Source organism: Micromys minutus, assembly GCF_963924665.1.
Source record: "Micromys minutus genome assembly, chromosome: 18".
Classification (NCBI taxonomy): domain Eukaryota; kingdom Metazoa; phylum Chordata; class Mammalia; order Rodentia; family Muridae; genus Micromys; species Micromys minutus.
Genome location: NC_137953.1, coordinates 15,418,501 through 15,438,605, shown reverse-complemented (window position 1 = coordinate 15,438,605; position 20,105 = coordinate 15,418,501). Strand labels below are relative to the sequence as shown.

Here is a 20,105-nt window from a genome sequence, read left to right as displayed (position 1 = left end):
CCAAAGCCTAAAACTGTTACTGATACTATGATGTGCTTACAGTCAGAAGACTAGCTTTGCAGTCCTCTGAGAAAGATGAATGAGACAAAAGCAGATACTTAACACCCATCAAATGAACTGAACTCAGAGACCCCTGTGATTGGATTACGGAAAGGCTGAAAGACGACGAAGAGGGCACTACATTGAAAGACCAGCAGTCTCTACTATTCTAGGTGCCTAAGATCTCCCAGACACTGAGCCATCAGGCAGACAACATATGCTAATTGGTCTGAGCCCCAATTCACACAGCAGAGGAATGCTTAGTGTGAATTCAGTAACAGAAGATTCAGCTAAACCTCAGAAAACCTAAATCCCAAGGAAGTGGGGAGGACTTGGGGGTTATCCTATGGCATCACGGGGAGGAATAATGGGATGATGAACTATGAGAAAATAAACTGAAAGTGGAGTAATGTCTTGACTGAAATGGGTAATAAAAACTCTGCCTTCCTGCTTCAGAATGAATGATACTTTGTCTCAAAAGTGAATAAGAAATTTTTTTCAATTATTATTTAATTAATACATATGTGTGGGCTTGGTTAACAAATTGTTTTTACTGACATACAAACTATTTACCTCAAACAATCTCAAACACTTTAATTATTATAGGACAGAAAAACAAGCTCAATTCTCAAGACGCAAAAATCATGTTAACCATGAGTGCAGTATAATATAGAATGAAGTATTGGAGTGTCCACATTTGGAAAATAGATAAGAAAACAGCAGAGGCAGGTGAAATAGGAATAGAAAGCAAAAACAGATATATTGGTTAAAAAGTTAAACCTAGGTAGAGGCTGAGAAACTGGTGAGTGGGAGACCTAGGCTGCAGGGGAGCAGAGAGATCTCTGCGGAGTGCACACGGAAAGTTCATGTAATTATTGCTAGATGTACTGACACTTTTGCTGGCCCTACAGGAGATGGTAGCCCTCTGCCCTACAGACACACCCAAAGAAGATGGAGACTGGGTCAGCACAATGTCACCAGTGGAACCTGGAATGACAAACACAGAGACCATTGTTACATATGTTTAAGAACCTTCCCAGCATAGGACCTTTTCATTTGAAACTTAAGAATAATTGTGGATCTCACACTGAGAAACCAGAAAATCAAGGAAAATAGGAAAACATAAAATCATTTACAAATATCCTAATTATGATCAAGAACCCAGAGGCAGGGAAAACCATGATGTCCACAGCGGTTGCACCCAACACTTCTCTGAACCCTCACCTGGAACCCAGAGCATCAGCACCCAGAGCAGGAGTGTGTCTGTCTCCATCTCTGAGAGCTGTAAGACAGGATGCTTCTTAGGCTCCTGGCAGCTGCTCTTAAACTAGCCTGGGCTATTGGATGATGACTCCATATGCAAATCAGCTCAGCAGAGTGTGTGCTGCTGCTCAAAGGGCACCAGCTCAGATTTCACCAACAGGGAATTCATGTCAGCTAGCGAGTCACAAGTGTCTTAAGGGACCCTTCCAGTCAATTCCAAATACATATTTTTATTATTTTTCTCCATCTATTCTTGGTTATCCTGAAGCTCACTCTTTAGACCAGCCTGGCCACATACTCTCAAGAATTTCTCCTGTCTCTGCCTCCTGAGAAATCGGATTAAAGGTGCACACTACCTCCTGGTTTTTCCTTTCAATTTGCTCTAATATATATCTCCTATACTCTCTTTGATGTGTGAGGTGGGGGAGTGCTTTGTGGAAGCACTATGTAAGGAGTGTAAATTACTTCAAGAACAATTTAATCCCTCAGAATTGATTACACCCTTCAAAAGCATTATCTGTGTGAAATTATAGAAAACAGAAACAAAGAAATAAAGGAATGGAAGAGGGAAATTAAAACAGAAATTGACACAATAAAGAAAACGCTAAAAGAGATAACCCTAGAGTAAGAACACCAAAAAAAGAAATCAGGAGTCACAGAAGCAAGCATTTCCAATAGATTACAAGATATCGAAGAGAGAATCTCGGGGGCAGAAGACAACATTGCAAACATATACAAAACAGCCAGAGAAGATGCAAAAAAACAAAAAGTTTCTAACCCAAAATGTCCAGGAAATCCAAGACACAATGAGAAGACCGAACCTAAGGATAATAGGAATAGAAGAGGGAGAAGAGTATCAACCAAGAGGCACAGTAAATATCTTCCACAAAATCATAGAAGAAAACTTCCCTACCCTCAAGAAAGAGATGACCACGAGCATAAAAGAAGCCTTCAGAACTCCAAATAGGTTGGACCAGAAAAGAAATACCTCCTGACACATAATAGTAAAAACATCAAGTGCCCAAAGAAAAGAAAGAATACTAAAAGCAGTAAGGGAAAAACGTCAGGTAACATATAAAGGCAGACCAATCAGACTCACACCCGATTTCTCAACAGAGACTATGAAAGCTAGAAGAGCCTGCACAGACATCATGCACTCCTTAAGAGAGCACAAGTGCCAGCCCAAGCTGCTATACCCAACAAAACTATCAATCACCATCGATGGAGAGACGAAGATATTTCAAGACAAATCAAAATTCACACAATATCTGACCACAAACCCAGCACTACAACGAATTATAGGTGGAAAACCCAATACAATGAGGGAAAATACAGCCTAGTAAAAACAAGAAAACTCCTAAACAAAAAAACTAAGAGAAGAAAAAAACACAGACACAACTCAACCCAAAAAAGCAATAATGGCAGGAAACAGAAACAACTATTCCTTGATATCTATTAACATAAATGGTCTCAACTCCCCAATAAAGAGACATAGACTATCAGACTGGATACATAAACAAAATCCAGCCTTTTGCTGCATACAGGAAACTCATCTCAGAGACAGAGACAGACACTATCTCAGAGTAAAAGGGTGGGGAAAAAACTTCCAAGCAAACAGCTCCAAGAAGCAAGCTGGAGTGGCTATTCTAATATCGAATAAAGTAAATTTCCAACCGAAAGTTATCAAAAAAGATAAGGATGGACACTTTTTACTCATTACCGGGAAAATCTGTCAGGAGGAACTCTCAATCCTTAACATATATGCTCCAAATAAAAAATCACCCACATTCATGAAAGAAACCCTACTAAAGCTCAAAAAATACATTTCACCCCACGCAATAATAGTGGGAGACTTTAATACCCCACTCTCACCAATGGACAGATCAGGGAAACAGAAACTGAACAAGGACACTGCAAAACTAGCAGAGACTTTGAACCAACTAGAATTAATAGTTATATACAAAACATACTATCCTAAAGTAAAAGAATACACCTTCTTCTCACCACCCCATAGCACCTTCTCGAAAATTGACCACATAATTGGACACAGAACGAGCCTCCATCGATATAAGAAGATTCAAATACTCCCATGCATCCTCTCAGATCACCATGGTCTACAGCTGGTCTTTAACAACAACAAAGACATGTTGTTGTTATACATGGAAACTAAAAAACACTTTGTTAAAGGATAGCAGGGTCAAAGAAGAAATAAAGAAAGAAATTAAGGATTTTCTAGAATTCAACGAAAATGAAAACACAACATACCCAAACCTATGGGATGCAATGAAAGCAGTATTGAGAGGAAAACTCATAGCCCTAAGTGCTTCCAAAAAGAAAGTGGAGAGAGCTCACATCAGCAACCTGACTGCATAGCTAAAAGCCCTAGAACAAAAGGAAGCAGATATACCCAAAAAGAGTAGACGGCAAGAAATAATCAAAATTAGGGCAGAAATAGATCAAATAGAAACAAAAAGAACCATTGAAAAAATCAACAAAACAAAGAGTTGGTTCTTTGAGAAAATCAACAAGATTGATAAACCCCTGGCCAGACTAACTAGAGGGCAAAGAGAGAGTATCCAAATTAACAAAATCAGAAAGGAAAGTGGCGACATAACAACTAAAACTGAGGAAAATCAAGAAATCATCAGATCCTATTACAAAAACTTATACTCCACAAAATTGGAAAATCTGGAGGAAATGGACAAATTCCTAGACAGATACAAGATCCCAAAGTTAAACCAGGACCAAGTAAACCATCTAAATAACCCTATAACACCTAAAGAAATAGAAGAAGTCATCAAAAGCCTCCCAACCAAAAAAAGCCCAGGTCCAGACGGGTTCAGTGCAGAATTTTATCAGACATTTATTGGGGATATAACACCAATACTCTTCAAACTATTCCAAAAGATAGAATCAGATGGAATATTACCCAACTCATTTTTTGAGGCTACAATAACCCTCATACCTAAACCACACAAAGACCCTACAAGGAAAGAGAACTTCAGACCAATCTCACTTATGAACATTGATGCAAAAATACTCAACAAAATCCTTGCAAACCGAATCCAAGAACACATCAAAACGATCATTCATCATGACCAAGTAGGCTTCATCCCCGGGATGCAGGGATGGTTTAACATAAGGAAATCCATCAATGTAATCCACCATATAAAGAAACTCAAAGACCAAAATCACATGGTCATCTCACTAGAAGCTGAGAAAGCATTCGAGAAAATCCAACACCCCTTCATGTTAAAAGTCCTGGAAAGAACAGGAATCCAAGGCCCATACTTAAACATAATAAAAGCAATATACAGCAAACCAACAGCCAACATCAAACTTAATATCGGGAAACTTGAAGCAATCCCACTAAAATCAGGGACTAGACAAGGCTGCCCACTCTCCCCCTACCTATTCAACATAGTACTGGAAGTTCTTGCTGGAGCAATTAGACAGCAAAAGGAGATCAAGGGGATACAAATCGGAAAGAAAGAGATAAAAACTTCACTCTTTGCTGATGACATGATAGTGTACTTGAGTGACCCCAAAAATTCCACCAGAGAACTCCTACAGCTGATAAACATGTTCAGCAAAGTGGCTGGATACAAAATTAACTCAAACAAATCAGTAGCGTTCCTATACTTAAAGGACAAACATGTGGAGAAAGAAATTAGGGAAAAGGTACCCTTCACAATCGTCACAAAAACGATGAAATACCTTGGTGTGACTCTAACTAAGCAAGTGAAGGACCTGTATGACAAGAACTTCAAACCTCTAAAGAAAGAAATTGAGGAGGATCTCAGAAAATGGAAAGATCTCCCATGCTCATGGATTGGAAAAATCAACATCTTAAAAATTGCCATCCTACCAAAAGCAATCTACAGATTCAATGCAATCCCCATCAAATTCCAACCCAGTTCTTCATGGAATTGGAAAGATCAATGTGCAATTTCATATGGAATAACAAAAGACCTAGAATAGCGAAATCCATCCTCAACAACAAAAAAACATCTGCGGGAATCACTATCCCTGACCTCAAGCTATATTACAAGGCAATTGTGCTGAAAACTGCATGGTACTGGTACAGAAATAGGCACGTGGATCAATGGAATAGAATAGAAGATCTAGAAATGAGCCCTCATGTATATGGTCACCTGATTTTTGACAAAGGAGCAATAAACATTCAATGGAAAAAGGACAGCCTATTCAACAAATGGTGCTGGTCCAACTGGCACTCAACATGCAAAAGAATGAAAATAGACCCTTTCTTATCTCCGTGTACAAAACTCAAGTGTAAGTGGATCAAAGATCTCCACATTAAACCAGATACACGGAAACTATTAGATGAGAAATAGGAAAATCCTTAGAACACATTGGCACAGGAGAAAATTTCCTGAACAAAACACCAATGGCTCAAGCTCTAAGGTCAAAGATTAACAAATGGGACTTAATGAGATTGCAAAGTTTCTGTAAGGCTAAGGACATCGTCCAGAAAACAAAATGGGAACCAACAGAATGGGGAAAAGATCTTTACCAACACCACATCAGATAGAGGCCTAATATCCAAGGTGTACAAGGAACTCAAAAAGCTAAACACCAGAGAATCAAATAACCCTATTAAAAAATGTGGTACAGAGCTAAACAAAACGTTTTCAGTTGAGGAACACTGAATGGCTGAGAAACATCTGAGGAAGTGCTCGACATCCTTAGCCATCAGGGAAATGCAAATCAACCCTGAGATTCCACCTCACACCAGTCAGATTGGCCAAGATCCAAAACTCAGATGACAGCAGATGCTGGCGAGGCTGCTGAGAAAGAGGAACACTTCTCCACTGTAGTGTGGTTGTAAGCTAATACAACCACTCTGGAAATCTGTCTGGCGATACCTCAGAAAATTGGATATAGTACTACCTGAAGACCCAGCTATTCCACTTCTGGGCATATACCCCAGAGACACTTTAATACACAACAAAGATATATGCACCACAATGTTCATAGCAGCTCTATTTATAATAGCCAGAAGCTGGAAGGAACCCAGATGTCCTTCAGAAGATGAATGGATACAAAAATTGTGGTACATATACACAATGGAATACTACTCAGCCACCAGAAACAATGACTTAACCAAATTCTTAAGAAAATGGCTGCATCTAGAGAATATCATCCTGAGTGAGATAACCCAGTCACAAAAGAACAGACATAATATGCAGTCACTGATAGTGGGATGCTAACCCCAGAGGCTTGCACTCCCCCAGAAACAACTCACAGACTGTATGAAGTCCAAGAAATAAAGAAAACAAAACAAAACAAAAAAAATATTTACAAAACAAGAAAACTTTAACTATTTCCATGTTACATTTTGTTTTACATGTACTTTAGCTCATTGTAACTATTAAGTTTTCAAGGCATACTATCAAACCTTGAAAAAAATCAAGTACTGACTAAAAATATATTCATATAGTTTTATGTAAAAATTATGTTAAAATCTGAAAAAAGTACTGACAAAAAATGTATAATTTTAATCAAAAAAAGTTTAAAATTTGTACATTTATCTTTGTTTTGTAAAATAAAGTTGTTTTAAAAAAAAAAGTTAAACCTAATCTTGTTCTCTAATATTTGCATCATAGATTTATATAGACTCATAAATATCTGTGTATATGCATGTGTATGTGGGTATAAATCTCAGTGGACACAGCATATGATTATGAGTGGGCACCTTTGTATATCACATGAACATACATAGGAAACTAGGAGTTGGAAGGACATTAGTTGGAGAAAAAGAATGTGTCAGAAATAAAAAACGAGATGGATAATGGTTGTCAAAATGTACAATATGTTTTGGTATTTTGGGATGCAAATCAACCTATCTATGCAAATAAAGTTAAACTAAGAAGAGAAATTGCCAGTGTTCAAGGGTGAGGAAGACATATAACAGCTGAGAAAAGCAAAACCCAAGTAGTCTTCTATATCCTCCAATGGGAACATAGGCTTTCAGGTTCATAATTTAGTCCAAGACAATCCATGTTGAAATTTTGCACTCAAAAATACAGAATGACAAATTTACCATGTTCAATATGCAAAATTTGAGCATAAAAATAAAAATAAAAAACACAAATATCTTCATTTCCTTTTGCCATAAAGATCTTCTAATTCAACTGATCATAGAAACAATCTGTTCATAAATTTTCAACCAAACTTTGTATCAGTTACTCAGGAAGGTCAGCTCTCACAGAAGCAGGAACTGTGCATGCTCAGGGCTACTCTGGATCAGTTAGTCCGGCATAGCAGCTCTCAGACAGAAGGGGAAGTGTACAGGCTGTGTGGTGTAAACAGCTGGTTAGAATCTCAAGGAGGTTTGTGTAGGAGGCTGAAGCACTGTGGGAGGAGAGCTGTAATACTGCAGACAGTAATAAACTGCCAGGTCTTCAGCCTGCACACTGCTGATGGTCAGAGTATAATCTGCCCCAAATCCACTGCCTGTGAAGCGATCAGGGACCCCAGTGTACCGATTGGAAGCAGCATAAATTAGCAGTTTAGGAGACTGTCCTGGTTTCTGTTGGTACCAGGAAATAGCATTACCCACACTCTGACTGGTCTTGCAGCTCATGGTGACCCTGTCTCCTACTGATGTGGACAAGGAATTGGGAGACTGGGTCATCACAATGTTCCCATCAGCACCTAAAATCAGAAATAAAGAATGAGTATATACTTATACACACAAAGATTTCCTGACAATCTTTGAAATCCAAAATGAGTTTTCTAATGGCATTGTCTGCATCAAGGAAATGTCTCACCAGACAACCAGAGCAGTACAAATACGAAGACCTGTGTATGTGACTTCATCTTGATGCTTAGGCTGGACTGATTCATTTAAAATCTCACTGTGAAGGCCTGATTTATAAATCATGGGCAGCTGGGCTGCCTCTAGGGACCTATGCAAAGTAGACATCAAATAAAGAAGTAAATTTCCTGGACAGAGCTTTGTGAGAGTATCCAGGTTAAATAAACAGTCAAAAATACCATCAAAGACAGAAATCTATCACAGGGAGAGAAGTCAACACAGAAGAACAAGAAGCACCTTGGAGCTCTAGATTCTCCTGACAGGCTCTATGGGAACAGACAGTCATCACAGTCATTAAGATCACTTGCTTCTCATGTAAAACACTCAGGTTTGACTCATTCCAAGTTAATATTAATATACAACCCACAAGAAATAGTCAGAAATAGACAAATGGCTTAGAAACAAACTATTACACATACCCTTTGCTTTATAAATCATAGACCTTTTAAATGCAATATATAAATAAAATCAAAACTGTGGTAGATTTGTAGCAGGAAAACCAGAAAAGGGAAGAAAACTTGTGGGAAAAAAAACAAGGCAAAGGAAAAAAAAAGAGTGTAATGGATGTGTCTTAGTTGGGATTACTATTGTTATGATGAAATATAATGACCACATTAATTTAAAAGGATGGAAATTTTATTAGGCTTACATTCCAAGTGCAACAGTTAAGGTGACAGTTTATCACTGAGAAAAGTCAAAACTGGAACTTGAACAAGGCAGGAACCCACTGTCTGGAGAAGACCACATCATAAAAGAGGGATCTTTAACTGCCTCCTTCCTTAAAGATTTCTCAGTTCTATTTGGTATAAAACTGGTGTCCAAGACCAAGAGCTGGCCCTACCCACAATAGACTGGATTCTTCCCCATCAATCAGTAATAAAGGAAATCCACTATAAGCTTGTCACAGCCTAGCTTCATGGTAGCAATTTTTACACTGATGTTTTATCTCATTCACATGATACTAACTTGTGCAAATTTGACATTAAAAAGTTATCAAGATGGGTATAAATATGTTGTATATATAATAATGTTAAAGGGAGATGCTTTTATAATTTAAACACTATGTGTAATATATATGTCTTAATATACTTATTTATTCAGCAAGGAAAATAAATAAGGAGCAGAGATGGTAGGTAGTGTCCTCTGCTGCCCCCTTTTGGGTTCTGTGAATGTCATAATTGCATGGAAACTTTGGGATTTAAAAAGATGAATGTGCTTCAGTTTCATTGTTTACTTATTCAGTGTCAAACAAACATTTGATATAATAGGTCCTGAGTAACTCAACTGTAATTTTATATAACATAATTTACCAGGATTACTCAAAGTACTTGTTCTTACATGAAAGAACTCAGACCCAAATGAATTTTATACCTTGGTCATATTTATTCATAACTAATGTTAAAAATTCAATTAAAATTGTTGTCATTTTTGAATTAAAAGATTATGCGTTTGAAGAATAGGATGACTAATATGAAATGAACATTCTTCAATTGTCTCCAGACTACTTGTTCTGCAAATGAACACAGACATAAAATTTACAACACTTTATGTCAAATCACCTTTAAAATCAAGCTTTCATGATAGATAAATGTAATAGAAAATAATTTGTAAACTTCACTCAAAGATTTAAGGACACATTGCCTTCTAAAATATCTCCTGAGCTCTCAGGTTTAGCTAACTAAGCAAGGCTCACTATCTTTTGGACAAAGAGGAGAGATTTTGGGTAGCAGGCTGAGTAGAGTGACAAGCTGCTGATTCAGACACTGGCTGACAGGCTGAACTCTAAAGTGTGTGTGTATTGCACAATAAGTCAAAGAAGTGGACTGCAGTGTTCAGAATATTAACTTGTCACATTTTTATTCTGAATAAAGATGGTGGTGAGAGCAAACTCTGTTCTAGATCCACTGTCAGTAGAACAGTGAAGATTCCTGGTAAGTACCCATTACAACAAATGAGTAACCTATCTCTGCTTCTGTTGGCATGGGTCTAAATACCTACACAGAGAGAGAGCTATGTATACATACCACTGACCTTGTATCTGATGGTGAACCTTTGTGCTGTAGACATATCCTGGGAGACCTTAAAGTTCAACAATCTCTCTACTTTTCTTTTTTTTTCCTCTGAACAACTTTATTTTAAAAAACAAAGATAAAAGAACAAATTTTAAGCATTTTTGCATAGAAGAATACGAATACATTTTTGTCAGAGTTTGGCTTTTATTTTCCCAAAGGTTTGATAGTGTGCATTAAGGTCTTATAGCTACAATAAGCAAAAAGTACATGTAAAACAGGATGTAACACAGAATTAGTCAAAGTTTTCTTGATGTGTAAGTATTGAGGATAATTGTTTGGTTTTGTTTGTTTGTTTGTTTGTTTGTTCCTTGAACTTTAAGCAGTCTGTGAGTTGTTTCTGGGGTGTTCAGAGCTTTTCAGTTTTCTCCAGTCTCTCCAAGCCCCTGCAGAAATCTACAGTTCATGGCACCTTCTAGATGTAACCAGAAGCAATAATGTTGTTCCAAGATCTGTTTGAGTGTGATTTAATTTGTATACACAATCAAAATATACCTAGAATTTCACTATATATACACATATATGTAATTATATATATATGTATGTGTATGCAGGTGAGTATGTTATACTCACTTCCAATCATAGATGATACATACAGGGTGAGGAATTTGAAAGTTGTGTGTAGCCATTGATGATGGGGAACTGTGGGTTGCCAAGTCCCAGATGCCAAGTAGATGCTTCCAAAAATCCAACAAAGATGAGATTAGTTGAAATGCCAAACAAGGGGGAAAGAGAACCTGTAGAGACCATATCCTGAGGTTAGGCTGGGCCCTCATTTGGGTGATGAGAGAAGTCCTCTACCAGGTCTCTCTCAACTAAGCAAAGAACATCAAAGACATGAGATAAAGTGTTGCAGAGATAGCTCCAAGAGCACGTACCATTCACAGTCCGTTGAATCCTATTCATACCCCTCCAAACATCACAGGTGTGGATCAGAAGATGGATCACAGAGGACAGAGCAGACCACACAGCTGCTGGGCTTGCAGGAGAAAATGGCAGGTCTGGGGTAGCAGCAGGACTCCAGGGCAACAGGCAGAGCTGAGCCTCACTGTATGCAGTACAGACAGCATAGGAGAATCTGGCTGCTGGGATATCCTGGAGGGGCCAAGAGGCAGAGAACTGCGTTAAGGGACTCACCTCGTGGTCCCTGAGGGTGGCAGGTCTTCGGGATTGTATGTAGAGGTTTGAAACTGAAAATGGAGCACAACAGGAAAAGGTCAGAACTCACTGCTGTTGGATTTGCTGGAGGACCTAGAATGCAGAGGATGGAAAGGATAACAGGCTGTGGAGGGGAGCCTAGCATAACTGTCCTCTGAGAGACTACACAGGGCAGCTGACCAAAGAAGATGAAGGGAATGAAAGCCAAACATCAGAGAGAATTCAAGGAGTCTTGTAAAAGAGATAGGAGGAGGACTGAGAGAACCAGAGTGGATGAGGACTCCATAAGAACACCAAAAGGAAAAAAAAAAAAAAAAAAAAAACAAAACAAAAACAAAAAAAAAAAAAAAACAAATACTCAGGATCAATGGACTCAGTGCAGAATTATTTCAGCCCTGCAAGGAGTACTCTCCAGATGATTCCACAATGTAGTAAAAGAAGGAACACTACCCAACTACCCAACTCATTCTTTGAAGCCATAATTATGGTTATAAGTGAATCACACAAAGACCCTACATTGAAAGAGAACTTCAAATGAATTTCGCACATGAACATCCTTTTTAAAATCAAAACTTTTTTGAAAGAACACCGTATATCTATCCTAAGTGATACAAAGTCAAAGGTGAATACTGAGGGTGGAAAGAATAGGCAGAAACTTAATTATGGAGATGGGAGAGAAGGCACATAAAATAATAGAAGATAAATATGTGTTGATAAAAATTCAAGTGGTTAGAAACAATCATAAAGGTCTCAATTTTGTCCATGTATGATCAAATTATAAAGCATATAGGATGGCACATACACCTATATTTGTTTATAAATGTTTGTTTCATTATTAGAGATCTTCTGCCAAACAACCTTAGAGCTCTTTGATGAGATGTCTGGTATTTTAGATGCAACAAAAAGATGGATACTATTTTTAATCCCAATCTATTGTCTGTGTCTTTTATTGGAAATTTGATGCCATGAATGTTTCATTATCAATGGTGGGGTGGGAATTCCCCTTATTTTGATTTTGAGATCTGAAATTAATTATTCTTTTTAATACACTGTAATATTTTTCTTTCTTCTGGTAGTTTAATGTTTTCATCCTGTTGAGTTTTTTCTCTGGCCCAGTCAAATAGTCAGTGTGTCCCACATGCATCCTGTACCTTGAGAAATGCCTCCTTCTTTATATTTGAGAATATTTTTCTATGATTTTTTGAACGTATTGTGTTCTTCATATCTGAGTTTTGTCCCCTCTTCAATTAATTGGTGTTTGTTTGGAATCCTGGATTACCTAGATGTTTTGTGGCTAAAATTTTTAGATTAAATATTTTATTTTTGTTTCTTGTTTGGGGGCAAGTTTTAGAATTTTTGAGTGGGTTATTATATTTATTTTATTTTTAAATTTTTATTAATTTTTGAGACATGTTTTAATATGGATTCTTAATCATTTCAATCTCCCTTACAGTCCACCAAGAAATATAGGAGACTAAAATGGCTAATAGGACAAGGGAGATGTAGATCTGTTTAGAAGTAGTTCCCTGGGGCAATTCGTTGTAGTCTGTAGTCCAGTCCTCTAGCAAAACACCAACAGGATTTTATAGTGTTGCTAGATCCAAAAGAAACCATGTGCCTCTGCAGATCATGCACCAAAGCATCTGGAAGCACTTGGACCTCCACCAGGTCTTTAGTGCTCCTCTACCTTCTAGGCCCTACAGTGAAGACCAGCATCACAGAAGCTCAATGAAGACCATCGAGCAGAACCAATGTCAGAGCATCATGCACTGTCTGTTGGGTTATACTTAGACTGTTTCCATACAACACATGTCCTCTCAAGCATATTCCAGCAAAAGCATCACATGCCCTTTCACCGATAGCTTCCAGAAAAATACCACATGTCTGATCTCGGCAAAATAGCTCTCTTAAGACACTGTTCAGGAAAAAAAATGCACATGATAGAACTGTGTCTCCAACAAAATCTTACCTCACCTGTATCCTCATTACTGTCCCATGCAACTCCCACTCAAAAATAAAATACACAAAGAAGAAAACAACAAAAAAGCATAGAAAAATCTCATCCAAGTACTTGTAATATATCACAGTATATCCCACAGAATATCTCTGTTCTCACACAATGTTCATTGCACTGAGTCACAGGTCTGGTTCAAGATCTTTGGCTTCTGTGACATAATCAATATTAGGTCCTCATCAGACTCTTCTGGGTTGTATTGTTCTCTTGTATCATGTAGATACTACAGCTGTGGATCATCAAGAATGGCCTTTTCACAAATCTCAAAAATTTGCAGAAACTATAGATTTGTGTATGGAAAAATCCAGAGCCCTGGATCTGGGGCTGGCTGGTATTTGAATGAACATAATGCCAGCTCTATCTTATCAGCACCAACTTAGCTCTTATGAATTGCTTTGACTTTAGTAGAAGCCTGTCTTGAGAGACCTAATACCTCTAAGGTAGTTCTTCTGTGTCTGTGTTGATTATAGTCCAAGTGATAGGTTACTGTCATTGATGGTATTTTCGATGTTGGTTTAACATGGATTCACTCATGACCATCTGTCTAGGTCATTTTCTTCCTTATTTGATGACTTCTTTGCATAGGTCCCTAGAGGCCAACCCAGATATCCATGATTTATAAATCAGGCATTTGCAGTGAGATCTGAAATACATCAGACAAGTATGGGCATCAAGATGGAATCACAGACACAGGTCATTGTATTGGTACTGCTCTGGTTCTCTGGTGAGACATTTAAAAGTATTATATTATCTTAAAAGTAATTCCTTTGTAGAAAAAATAGCTATTTCCTATAGGAAGATAATTGTAGGCAGACAATACCATTAGAAAAGACATTTTGGATTCTAACCATTGTTTCAAGAAGTCTTTGTGTGTATAAGTATATACTCATCATCTATTTTTGATTTCAGGTGCTGATGGGAACATTGTGATGATCCAGTCTCCCAAATCCTTGTCCACATCAGTAGGAGACAGGGTCACCATGAGCTGCAAGACCAGTCAGAGTGTGGGTAATGCTATAGCCTGGTACCAACAGAAACCAGGACAGTCTCCTAAAGCACTTATATACATGGCTTCCAAAAGGTCCGCTGGAGTCCCTGATCGCTTCACAGGCAGTGCATCTGGGACAGACTATACTCTGACCATCAGCAGTGTGCAGGCTGAAGACATGGGTATTTATTACTGTCAGCAGTTTAGCACCTATCCTCCTTCAGCCTCCTACACAAACCTCCTTGAGATTCTAACCAGCTGTTTACACCACACAGCCTGCACACTTCCCACTTCTCCCTGAGAGCTGCTATGCCTGACTAACTGATGCAAATTTTGGTTGTAAATTTATGAACAGATGTCTATTTCTTTTAAATTGAAGAACTTTATTTAAAAAAAACAAAGATAAATGCACAAATTTTAAGCATTATTGCATAAAAGTAATTGAATACATTTTTGTCAGTGCTTGGCTTTTTTTTAAGGTTTGATAGTGTGCATTAAGATCTTACTAGTTACAATAAACATAAAAATTCATATAAAACAGTATGTAACCTGGCATTAGTCAAAATTTTCTTGGTGTGTAAGGAGTAAACATAATGTTTTTTTCTTTTCTTTTTTTTTTCTTGAACTTCACACAGTCTGTGAGTTGTTTCTGGGGTTTCAGAGCTTTCTTGGGTTAGTATCCCATTATCAGTGACTGTATATTATGTCTGTTCTTTTGTGACTGGGTTATCTCAGTATGATATTCTCTAGATGCATCCATTTTCTTAAGAATTTCATTAAGTCATTGATTCTGATAGCTGAGTAGTACTCCATTGTGTAAATGTACCACAATTTTTGAATCCATTCATCTACTGAAAGACATCTGGGTTCTTTCCAGCTTCTGGCTATTATAATTAGAGCTGCTATGAACATTGTGGTACATGTGTCTTTGTTGTATGTTGGAGTGTCTCTGGGGTAAATGCTCAGAAGTGGAATAACTGTGTCTTCAGGTAGTACAGTTGTACCCCCTTGATGCCTGCACCTGGATGTACTTTGCAGGCTCAAGTCTCTGCCACTGGTTCCAGCCACAGCCAAGGTGCAGGGAAGAGTGGTGGTCCAGTTGGGCTTGTGGTGGTGGAGGCTTGCCTTCCTGGCTCGCTGCCTCCCCCAAGCCCAGCTGTCTCCTCCCCCAAGCCCACCTGTCTCCTCCCCCAAGCCCACCCACATGACTGGGACTCAGCTGACTCAGCACGGCAAAGTCTCTTGGTATGTGGCTTGGTGCTCTGCTCCTGCTCCTAAGCCATCCCAAGTTTGTGCCTGGTGGTCCACAAGGTCCCGGACACCGATCTGAGCCAGGGCTCCTGACAACTTTCCAAACGTTAAGGTGTGATACAGAAAAACACCGTGATAAAAACAAATGTTGTATCTGAGTAATAGAGACAGAAGCTTTGAATGTCATTGTGGTGAGCTGGAGCCACCTGATCACTAAGAACAGAGGCGTCTCAGCCAAATTCACCAGAGCTTCCTGTTGAAACACAGCGACAAGGAAGCAAAGAAACAGAAGGATCTAGTGCTTCCCAGCTCCTTAGGATGCTGCCCAGGACCAGTCCAACACTGAATGTATCTGCACTGTGAGAGGATGCCCACGGAGGCCTGCGGGCACATATTTGTTCAGTTCTTTCCCATGTTAAGTCGGTTAGCATAGTGAATCCGAGTGCATAGTATGTCATTTCATTCCGTTTGAGTTTCTTGAGTGTTTTCTTTAAATGCCTGCAGAGTTACGGCCTTCCTTGAGCTATGAGCACTGCAATCTTCTTAATTCTCAGTGTGAATAAAGATTTTTGAGCTTTAAACCTTGGATAACTAAGTGGGCATGGATGGTGTCTGCAATGAACATCAAGTAACCATCGTGCTGTGGGAACATGATGGTTTTTCTCTCTTTTAGAGAGATCTTTTCTTTTGATGCCAGTTTTCTTCCTTGTTTACACAGCTTCAGCAATTGACAAGAAAAGGCAATTGTGAGGGTTTGAAAATTGGCAGAGAGTGGTTGTATTAGTTTGCAACCCGATACCTCAGAAAATTGGATATAGTACTACCTGAAGACCCAGCTATTCCACTTCTGGGCATATACCCCAGAGACACTTTAATACACAACAAAGATATATGCACCACAATGTTCATAGCGGCTCTATTTATAATAGCCAGAAGCTGGATAGAACCCAGATGTCCTTCAGAAGATGAATGGATACAAAAATTGTGGTACATTTACACAATGGAATACTACTCAGCCACTAGAAACAATGACTTAACCAAATTCTTGAGAAAATGGCTGCATCTAGAGAATATCATCCTGAGTGAGATAACCCAGTCACAAAAGAACAGACATAATATGCAGTCACTGATATTGGGATAGTAACCCCAGAGGCTTGCACTACCCCAGAAACAACTCACAGACTGTATGAAGTCCAAGAAATAAAGAAAACAAAAAATATATATATATATATATATATATATATATATATATATATATATTTACAAAACAAGAAGACTTTGACTATTTCCATGTTGCGTTTTGTTTTGCATGTACTTTATGCTCATGGTAACTATTAGGTTTTCAATGCATACTGTCAAGCCCTTGAAAAAATCAAGTACTGACTAAAAAATATATTCACATAGTATTATGTAAAAATTATTTTAATATCTGAAAAAACAGTACTGACAAAAATGTATAATTTTAAGCAAAAAATGTTTAAAATCTGTACATTTATCTTGCTTTTGTAACATAAAGTCGTTAAAAAAAAGAAAGAAAATAAACCTCTTGAATTTGCATCTAAAAAAATAAATAAAAGGATAAACAATTAAAAAAAGAAAAAAAAGAAAATTGGCAGAGAAATTTTAAAATCTGATGAAAATCTGTGGCTTCTATCTGGGCTCTAGATATAGGGACTTAAAACCATTGGGCTGTAGAGGCAACATCTTTTTTTTTTTTTTTTCAGCTGTAGACAATGACTGTGACAAAGGAGTAGCCATCAAGAAAATTCTCCTCAATGATCCCCAGAGTGTCAAACATGCTTTCCCTGATATCAAAATTACTAGAAGACCTGACCAAGATAAAATTGTAAAAGAATTTGTAATTCTTTGTCCGGTTGAAGACAGCTAACAGACATTGTAGACTCTCAATAGGCTAAACAGCATCTATTTCTTCAGGAGTATATGGAGAAAGGCCAGGCAAATGTGTTGTAACAGGGCCCTTTACTGGAAGAGCCTGGCAGACTTTCATGTATCACTTGCCACATGGGCTCAAATATGTCCATTCTGCAAACGTGCTGCACAGAGATCTCAAGCCAGCTAATCTTTTAACACTGAAGACTTGGTGCTGAAGACAGGTGACCTTGACCTGGAAGATCATGGACCCTAATTATTCCAATAAGAGCCTTCTTTCTGAAGGATTAGTTACCAAATGGTATACCAAGATCTCCATGGTTTTTATATTCTCCTGGTTATTACACTGAAGCCATTGACACATTGGCTGCAGGCTGCATCTTTGCTGAACGCTGACTTGTAAAACCCTCCTTGCAGATGCACATGAACTTGAACAGATACAGCTGATCTTAGACTCCAGCCCTCTTGTGCCTGAAGATGATCTGTGGGGGCTTCTCAGCATGATTCCAGTTTACAATAGAAATGACATGACTGAGGCACACAAACTGCTAACTCAGCTGCTTCCGGGGATTAGAGGAGAAACACTGGATTTCTTGGAACAGATTTTGTCATTAAGTCCCATGGATTGGCTGACAGCCAAAGAAGCACTTTCCCTTCCTTGTATGAGTATCCACTTTTTTCCAATGGATGAGGTGATTTCAAGCCATCCCTTCCACAATAAAAACTAAGTATATGACATTTTGCTTATGGATGAGACACACATTCACATTTATTACTGAGAACGGTATAACAATTGTCAATTCTCTGAGCATGGCTGGCTTATTCATAACAACTTTGATATCGATGAGGTTCAGCTTGACCCAAGAGATAAGTCTGATGTCATTGAAGAAGAAGTTCAATTTGATCCTTGAAAGTATTTGGATGAAGACCAAGAGAAGTATCAGGAAGATTCTGCCTTGGACACCACCTGCTCTGTCTTGCTCAGTAGCCACAAGAACAAGTACTGTGATCTGGAGTGTAGTCACACCTGTGACTACAAAACAAAGCCATTCTCATACTTAGATAACCTGGTGTGGAGGGAGAGCAAGGTTAACCATTACTATGAGCCCAAGCTTATCATAGGTCTTTGCAACTGGAAAGAGCAAAGTAAAGAAAAATCCAGTAAAAGGGGCAAGTCCACATGTGAGAGGAACAGGTTGTTCAAGGCACAGATCTTGCTAGAGGAGGGTTCCCAGCGGCTGGCTGAGAGAAAGAGGGGCCAAGGCTTTGACTTGGACTCCTTCATCGTAGGGACCATTCAGCTCAGTGCCCAGCATGCCTTTACTAACATAGTTGACAAGTTAAATGACTTGAATAGCTCAGTGTCCCAGTTAAAGTTCAAGAGCCTGATACACAATCAGTCAGCCGAGACAAGCAAGGAAAGGGAAGGGCTAACCTGACCCAGCTGGAAGCCTTGTACCAGTCCTCCTGGGATAGTCAGTTTGTGAGTGGTGAGGCTGAGTGGTTCCTCATCAGTGAGTTTTGTTCTGAGGTCAGGAAAGGTAAAAACGTGAAGAAGGAGAACACTTACACCACCTACTTGGACAAGTGTTTTAGCAGGATGGGGGATTCTGATATGCTAGGAACTGAGCCAGTTGAGGAACGGAAGTATGGGGAGGGAGACCAGGGTCAGGGTTTGTGAACAGAGGTGGGGAGTTCCTCCTGAGCAAGCAGCTAGAGTCTATAGACACCCCGAAGTTCCACAGTCCAGTGGGATCCCCGCTGAAGTCCTTCCAGGCTACAGTAACACATTCCACTATGAAAGCTTCCCCTCAAATCCCTCATAAGGAATAAGGCAGCTTTCTGAAACATCAGAACTATTTTTCTTTATTCTTCATGAAATGTGTTGTGTCTTTTTATTACTAATGTTTTAAGTCATTTTTCTTTACTTGAATCAGAAGGTGTCATTAATTTGCAAGGATTTTGTGGGTTCTCAGTTTGTAAAACACAGACATTTTCTACATGTGAGTTAGTTTTAATTTGAACTAGCATGTCGATTGCACACACACACACACAGAGAGAGAGAGAGAGAGAGAGAGAGAGAGAGAGAGAGAGAGAGAGAGAGAGAGAGAGAGAAACAGAGCATAACAATGCAGTGCACGAGGAGACAAGATGCACCAGGAAAAATGGACGTTCTTTACAGGAAACAAACCCTTGCCTTAAAACTTACACAGTGAGATGGTACATAATTGCATGAAGAGATTTATTTTTCTACTGAAACATTTATCATTCGATAGTAGTTTCAAGTTTTACACATTGTACACATTTTTTAACTTTATTTTAAAAACCAAAAATAAAAAAAGAAAGATAAATGTACAGATTTTAAGCATTTTTGCATAAAAGTATACGAATACATATTTATAAGGTTGTAATTAAGTATTTGTGGGTACATATGCATACACATGTCCTTGTCTTCATTCTTCATAGTGACGTGGTAAATACATCACATCATGTTTATTTTTAGCAAACAAGTTTATTTTCTGTATTTAATTATAAAGGTTAACTTAGTTTTCCATTCATTTGCAACTACCCTTCATTCCATTTGCACTATGG

General features: G+C 38.4%; 1 pseudogene across 1 annotated transcript; it reads left to right on the top strand.

The window, feature by feature from the left end:
* The first annotated feature begins 8,052 nt into the window (after positions 1-8,052).
* On the top strand, positions 8,053-19,346 carry LOC308432393 (mitogen-activated protein kinase 6-like; annotated as a pseudogene). The gene is made up of 4 exons: positions 8,053-8,131; positions 10,015-10,074; positions 14,294-14,554; positions 17,240-19,346. The product of its transcript is annotated as a mitogen-activated protein kinase 6-like (transcript).
* Positions 19,347-20,105: the final 759 nt, after the last annotated feature.